Source organism: Photinus pyralis, unplaced genomic scaffold (genome assembly GCF_008802855.1).
Source record: "Photinus pyralis isolate 1611_PpyrPB1 unplaced genomic scaffold, Ppyr1.3 Ppyr1.4_LG5, whole genome shotgun sequence".
NCBI classification, from domain to species: Eukaryota; Metazoa; Arthropoda; class Insecta; order Coleoptera; family Lampyridae; genus Photinus; species Photinus pyralis.
In genome coordinates, this window is record NW_022170596.1 from 7,002,671 (window position 1) to 7,010,736 (window position 8,066).

At 34.9% G+C, this 8,066-nt stretch overlaps 1 long non-coding RNA gene across 1 annotated transcript; it reads right to left on the reverse strand.

Moving 5' to 3' along the window:
* Nucleotides 1-6,438: 6,438 nt before the first annotated feature.
* LOC116172168 lies at nucleotides 6,439-7,509 on the reverse strand. The gene is made up of 3 exons (XR_004145597.1): nucleotides 7,347-7,509; nucleotides 7,198-7,289; nucleotides 6,439-6,764 (listed from the first exon to the last, which is right to left on the reverse strand). It is a non-coding gene; the product is annotated as an uncharacterized LOC116172168 (long non-coding RNA).
* Between the last annotated feature and the right edge of the window lie 557 nt (nucleotides 7,510-8,066).

Sequence of the window (8,066 nt, forward strand, 5' to 3'; positions counted from 1 at the left end):
TAGGTATGTCTACCTAGTACAGAAAACAGAATCGGAAAATTCCAGGGAACATTCGAAACCGTTCACGAGTTATCATGTACACAGACGGACGCACGGACGGACCTATAGACGAACAGAAAGTCCAAAATCATTAAATCGCTCGTTAATAAAGAATCATAGTGTGCCATACATCATTGTATTCGTATTCGTGTGCTTTTTTCCGGTTCATATAAAAATATGAAGTCTCAAAGACGAAACATCGCGCTGTAAAAATCTGTGGGCACCTATTGCAGACCTAAAAAAGTTTCTATGGAGAAGTGTTTTTTTTATATGTATTCAAACAGGGTCAGAAAAAAAACGCAATTATGGTTAATTTCGGTTTTTTTTCGAATATATTCGAAACATTATTTTACTAAGCCATTTTTTTATAATTTAAGCAACTGTGTATCTCTTATCTTATCGTTTCCGATTTCCCCGTGCTGTTCATTATTAACGAGCCCCTAGCGAGTTTATAATTTTGCGGTGTCTGTCCGTCTGTCCGTCCGTTAGCACGATAACTCATAAACGAATGGACCGATTACGATGAAATTTTGCAGGCGAATTCTTTATCAAATTTGTTGAAACTGAAGAGTTTTTAAGTTTGTTTAAACCAAATTTATGGAATGTTAACCTTTATTGATGTAACTTACATTAGAGTTGAACAAGACTGCTCGTTAATAGGACAAAACTTGGTTAAAAAGACTCTGTTCACAATTGAAGTGGCTGATGTGCCCTAAATAAATAATACCACGAACTGTGCTACAAAGAAAATGACTTAAAGTTAATGGGTTCTATTGAATAACTCCATCAGGATTACTGAATTCTGAGGAACTGAGTAAATTGCAATCCCTACTGAAAACCTTCTCAGAAGGGCCTTTCCTGAAACTATTGAGATTGTCTGACAGAATTCGCGGAAGGTGCTAAGATGACACGACGTTACATCTACTCTTTACGTGACTAACAAGTGATTCATCCCTAAATACTTAATTCCTAGTACAAAATATGAATATAAAATTACAACTCAACAAAATTTGTAGATCGGAGTTCGTGAATTGGCAATGTAGCCCAAAAAATAAGGAAGGCCCTTTTCACATCTCCGTTAGTGATGAACCGAATTGCATGAAATTCAATATGTGTATAGCTTTAGCCGTATAAAACGCAATTCCAAAAATTCTGCCTAATCGATCAACATTCACAGTGCCCTTTTCGCATCACGACCATTTACAAACCGGATAGCAAACTTTCTTATTTATGAAGGTATTTAAATGAAATCTGATACATATGCACTTTGAAAAAAAATCTGACTTTCTGGAATTACTTATCACAAAATGTACCAATGTAGGCCCGAGCAGAGTGAAATTCTTTTCACCTTTTGAAAAATCGATTTGCCAATTTAGAAAATTTCTTTCATATGCAATCATTTGCATGCATTTTTAAATTTTTTTAAATACGAAATTTCATGAACTGTGTAATGATATAAAGTTATTGGTATCTAAGGATGCTTGTGGTAACTATATGACACCACAATATATTTTGTATTGAGGATCGATTTCGACTAATCACTAGGCATCCTCAGACCTTGTTATAAGTTATATATTAGCTAATTTATAATTATTTATACAGGTAAGTTACCGTGATATCGGTGTAATTGTGTAATTGCACCGATATGACTGTTACTTACTTGTATAAATAATTATAAATTAGCTAATAGATAACTTGTCCGTCTTTTCGTCCGTTCGATTGTCCGACTTCTACAGTTTTCATGCTATTTAGTTCGTTCTTTTGGAATTCGATAGCTTAAAAATCTGGCACCTGAGCAAAAAAAAACATCTTTAAAGATTAATTTGCGCATGCGCACACTGCTTAATATCAACTTGTTTATTTGCAGACATATTTTTTTGAAATTTTAACCAAAGATTCTTCTAGTAAAGTCAGATCGCATAGTCTAAACATGAGGTGTACGCCAAAGAAACCTATTTTTAATTTTTTATAGTTTACTTTCCAGTCCAATAAAACTTTCGAATTACGAATTGCAACTCTGATTTGACAATTTGCAACCCCTAACTTAAAAGTACAAGTTCTGAATTGTAAGTGTAAGTGTAACTCGGAATTTCGCGAAATTTGTAAAATTCCTTTAAACGTAGTTGTGAGGAACACGCCTGTATATTATGCCTGATACTGTAAAGGAATAATAAAATCCATTTCTCTTGCTTTGCTTTATGAAAAAAAGTCATAAGAGCAGTAATTCGATTTTTTTACAGAGGGATCTGTAGAAGAAGACCATTATTTAAGATTTCTGAAAAAAATCAATCAATCAGTTTTTTTGTTCATTCGATTATGATGAATATTCCGATAAGTAATACTTCGTCATTCTACACTATACACTATAATGACGAAGTCAACCGGATTGCGTCGAGAATTTGGTCCTAAATTTAAGGTGTGGGCTGATTAAAATTTTGGCCCGTCGAAAAGCATCGTTCGCATGTTATTGACTTTAGTTTAAAAACTCTGCCATTTGTAAAGTTTGTTTTCTATCAGCAAAATTAAGACATTAAAATTCTATAGAAAGAACGCGCTGGTATATGGAGGTGGATGCCTCCAACTTTTCCGGAAAATAAATGATTACAGCTACATTTTCTTATATGGCTCTGCAATAAACACGGAAACGTATTTTGAAACTATAACGAAAGCAGACAGAAAATACTCATCCAAGATAAACATAAACATATAAAAGTATCATAAAAGCAAAACCACAGAAATAATTCTCACTCTCGAATCGATTTTAGCCGCAGAAAGCTTCTTCTTAGCGCATAAAATATGATTTTCATCCATACGGATACAGTCCATATAATAATTCCGGGAATCAAATAAAAATAACTATAAATCAGAGGCATTAGCATAAACCGTCGCGCTATGCAAATCGGGCGCCATCTTCGGATGACGTATGCAAAATAAGAATCTTTGATGGTTTTCAACTTCTGCTTTTCCCATATTTTATTTTACTTCCATAATTATTTCGAATTTCTTTGATTGTAAACTGAGCGGGTTTAAAAATGCAAAAGACGGGAAAATTACGGTTTGTTCTGGACAATCCGAAAGTGAAATAGAACACAGTTAAAATGTAAAAATATTCGCTGAAAAGAATTTCTTAGTTCCGGTTTCCTGCCATTTGTAGTGGAACTCTGTTGTCTTCGTGAAAAAAGCGACACTATTATACAGAACCGACGTCTGTTGGGACAACATTGAATGAATATTTTTAGGATTTATGTACGTTTTGGGTTCATTAAAACGTTTCGCCAGTATATGCGCGATGCGATGTTAATAAGGGTTGTTCGTAATGAAAGCGCGAGGATCAAGACCGAGGTAGATGGATCACGTATTAGCAACCATAGAGAGGACAACAGATTTATCCCTATGCGAACACAGCGATCTGCTTATATAATCGCGTTACCTCATTGCATTGTATCGCAAAGCGGATCAAGTGGCTCTGATTAATGGCTACCCAATATGACGCCACACTAATTTAAATTTATCTTTGGTACGTTTCAGCGCCTCTCAAAAACATTTATTTATTGTGGCGATTATTCTATCGTGAAAGCTTGAAATTTAGTTGATTTGATTTTAGTTCGTTTTTTTTTATCTTGCATCGTTGTTTTAATTATCTACATCGATTTACAATTTTTCCTAACTTAACAATATAGCGAGATAATGTTTTGGTTGTGATTTTTGTATTTAAGCTAGGTTTATCTGTTAGACATTGATATTTACAATATAATTATAATAGCTTAATCATACCCCGAGGGTGGAAAACTTCACAAACGTTAACTGAAAAATGCTCGAGGTCGGAGGAGGAAGTTTTCAAAAATTTGGAGCAATGAAACTGCAAACTGCACATGACCTAAAAGGAATAAGGAGCTGTAAGGATTTCAATGTATAAATTAATAAATGCCATGATATTCAAATTTTCCGCACATCTAAATTAAAGTTAAGCCCAATCAATTAAGTTACAGTTCTACAACATTTTTAAATTTTCTTAATTAAGCTGTCAATGTTTCTGCCTAGATTCAAGACAAAGTCAATTAATATTTAATCGAGTATTTAATAAAATGTAAGTATATACATATACCGGGTGAATATTTCAAAATCGTACATAGGGAATTAACATGGGAAAAAGGTTTTTTGTAGATACCCATGATAACTCGAAGGGTTTATATTGACACCAATCGAAAGCAGATTTTTTTTATCATCTATATGCGAATTAGTTCATTTTGATGTGTATTTCTCTTTATTTTATCCAAAATTAGGCAATAAATCCACTTAGCAAGTAGCAAAGTGACAACCTGGCATTAATTGATTCGTAAAATGCAGTTCAATGAGGACAAAGTATTTATAATACACAACGCATTTTAGTGAGCGCCCATTCCGCCTGTGTCAAAAGCTAAACATGATTTTGGTAATTGGATTTTTGATAAAATAATGAGAAATACAAATGAACTAATTCTTATATCATTAGATAAGAAAAACAATCTTAATTATAAACCCTTCGATCGGCAAAAAAACGTTTTTCCCATGTTAATTGCCTATGTTCGGTTTTGAAATATTCACCCAGTACATGTTTTGAATAGGTACTTATGCAGAACCAGAGATAATCAATTATTACAGATCGGTATGTGAATTTCTTCCAATTAAAACGTAGTGTGGTAAGTGTGGTAAGTTAACAATATACAAAATCACTGTAATTGTAAATTTAAACCTTTTATATGGCTTTATTTTTTATTGGGTTATTGGTACAGTTTACATTAAATAGTACGAATCCACTACCTGGTAGTACCTAAAACATTACAGCCCAATATAAGGTCTTACTACCGTTACAAACAGCAGTTCCATTCTCTTCTTCAAAATATTTGCACTGAAAGTTTGGACATCACCAGTAAAGGTGCCTCGTCCAGACGTTCCACTTGCCATGTGTGAGTACCCTCTTCCGACACTTCGTTTTCAAGATATACTTCACCAATAGACATGCCTCATCCAGATGATTCAGTTTGCCTTGTGAGTACTCTACAAACCGTTTTCGAAGTATTCGCTTTTAGTTCATTCTTATTTCTTCCAGACATTCTATAATCGCTCTTTTTGAGAACCCTCCTCTGACAATCCGCTCTTGAAATAAGGAATTATAACCGATCACGATAAATGGTCGAGGAGGAGTATGGTTGGTAATTCATTCCTTTCATCGAGACCTTTAATTACAGTACCATGAGGCATAAATGGGCGGTAATTAATTGAGACATTTAATTAGAACATCATAAAAGATTAAATCCATTTCTTCAATAGCTTAGGGCCTGAACAGCTTACATACATCTCCATATCGATATCACATTCACATCTCGTCAATAACGTCCCTTTCTCGCCCGTAATCTTCTCCCCTAAAAACACATGTGCGACGTGTGTGCTTTGCGCCACCAAACAATGGAGGTATTTAAAAAATAATCTGTTGAGTACCCAGATGCTTTTTAATTTGTCCAGTGCCATCCTAAGAAGTTCGATATGAGCAATATTATAAACTATTTAAATGGTGGTGTTAGAGAAAATTTCACGCTACTAAAAAAACCGAACATATAATATAATATAATATAATATAATATGTAGTAATAACCCCTAAAACATTGATAAATTACAAGTACGGGTTGACTCGATATTTTTATTTCGATTTTACAATTGTATGACACGGATTACTTAACTTTGACGCAAAACATTCTGTATATGGGACTATTACAAACAACTATCATGTGAAACTGTTAATTGTTTGTAATATGTAGTCCCATATACACTGTAATTTTTTATTTTATTTACATGTTAAATTATTCTACTGTGTTTGTTTCTACTTACTTTTAAAATGGATACAACAAAAATTATCCAATGGAACTGTCGGGGACTATCTAACAATTTCAACGAACTGAAACTCTTAATTCAAAAGTATACACCATTGTGTATTGCTCTTCAAGAGACGCACCTGAAACCGAGATCAAAATACAATATAAAAAATTTCAGTCTGGTAAGGAAAGATTTTTACTCACCTGAAAGAGCCTGTGGAGGAGTGGCTTTTCTCATTCGAAAAGGCACACCATATAAAAGGGTTGTATTAAATACAACTAACCAAGCTGTAGCAGTACAACTTGAAATTGTTAAAACTTTTACACTTTGTAACATCTACGTTCCTAATACAGCATATGAAGTAGATCAAATTAGACAAATTATAAATCAGCTCCCAACACCCTTTGTTCTTGTCGGAGATTTCAATTCCCACAACATTGTTTGGGGCTCTACCTCAAATGATGCCCGAGGCAAAGAGTTAATGGAACTCATAGAAAACGATAACTTAAGTATCTTGAATAACGGTTCGGCCACGTTTTTCAACGTGAGATCCGGAACATTCGACGCAATTGATCTTTCTATATGTTCTCCAAATATATACTGTAATTTTGAATGGGAGGTGGAAACTGATCTCCATCACAGCGATCATTTTCCCATAATCATTTCTGTTAGAGGCAAAAATCCCACGATAAGATCAGTGGCTAGATTTAAGATCCCACAAGCAGATTGGGAACTTTTTGCAAGTAAGTTCGTCCCTCCAGCCCTAGATAGCTTAAGTTTAAAAACTCTTACATCTGCTATATTAGACGCTGCGAACGCCAGTATTCCAAAATCCAAACCTGGCAATAAAACAAAAATGGTTCCGTGGTGGTCGTCTGAAATAAAAGAAAAAATATCATTAAAAAATCAAGCCTTATATAGATTTAGACGTAATCCTACGTTGGACAATTTAATAATTTTTAAGAAACGTCGTTCGGAGTGTCGCCGAAAAATACTAGAAGCACAGAGGAGCTCCTGGAATCAATACGTGTCCACGATTACACCGGACACTACTAGCAAGGAAGTGTGGAAAAAGGTTGGAGCCGTATCAGGTAAAATTGGTTGCAATAGTCTGGCCTTCTTGCGAGATTCAGAGGGACAAATCACAAATAAACCAGAGGATATATCGGATATCATAGCAACCCAATTTTACCAAGTTAGTAGCTCCAAAAATTATGCGGATACATTTCTTCACACTAAACAACATAAAGAATCCATTCCTATTATTTTTGATACTAACGAAAACTTAAATTATAATACTCCGTTTACCTTAGAAGAGTTGAATATCGCTATCCGTAACACCAAGTCATGTTCACCGGGAGAAGACGAAATCCACAACCAGATGTTTCATCACTGTACTCCTGAAATGCAACAAAGTATTAGATTTCTTTAATATTTGTTGGAATGAACATACTTACCCCTCGGAATGGAAACAGGCCGTTGTCATTCCTATACCGAAACCTGGAAAAGATCCGTTGCTGGCACAAAGTTATCGCCCAATTAGTTTAACGTCTTGCTTGGGAAAACTGCTAGAGAAAATGGTTAATGTGCGGCTGCAAACATTTCTTGAAGATAATAATATATACGTACCTTATCAAACGGGTTTTCGGAAGGGACGAGCAACGGCTGACCATTTGGTCAAATTGACCGATAGAATTCTGAGTGCATTTGACAGTGGTGAGCACCTGGTTGCGGTTTTCTTTGATATAAAGGGCGCTTACGACATGACTTGGAGATATGGAATATTGCAGAATATGTATAAATACAATCTTCGAGGGAACTTACCAAAATTTATAGAATCCTTTCTAGAGAACAGAAAGTTTGTTGTAAGAATCGGTGACATCCACTCAAAAGAGTATGTTTTAGAAAATGGTGTGCCGCAGGGGTCAACACTTAGCTGTTCCCTGTTTGGCATCGCCATAAACGAAATAGCTAAAGGTGTTGAGGGGATGATTGATAAATGTTTGTATGTTGATGATTTAATGGTTTGTTGTTCTGGTAAGACGGTCGGTGCAATAACTCGAAGTCTACAAGTGGCCATAAACAAAATCTGTAGTAACGCCAATGCGGTCGGGTTTGTGCTGTCGGAGGAAAAGACAAAGGTTGTCCACTTTTGCCGACTCCGTAGACCGCACTAT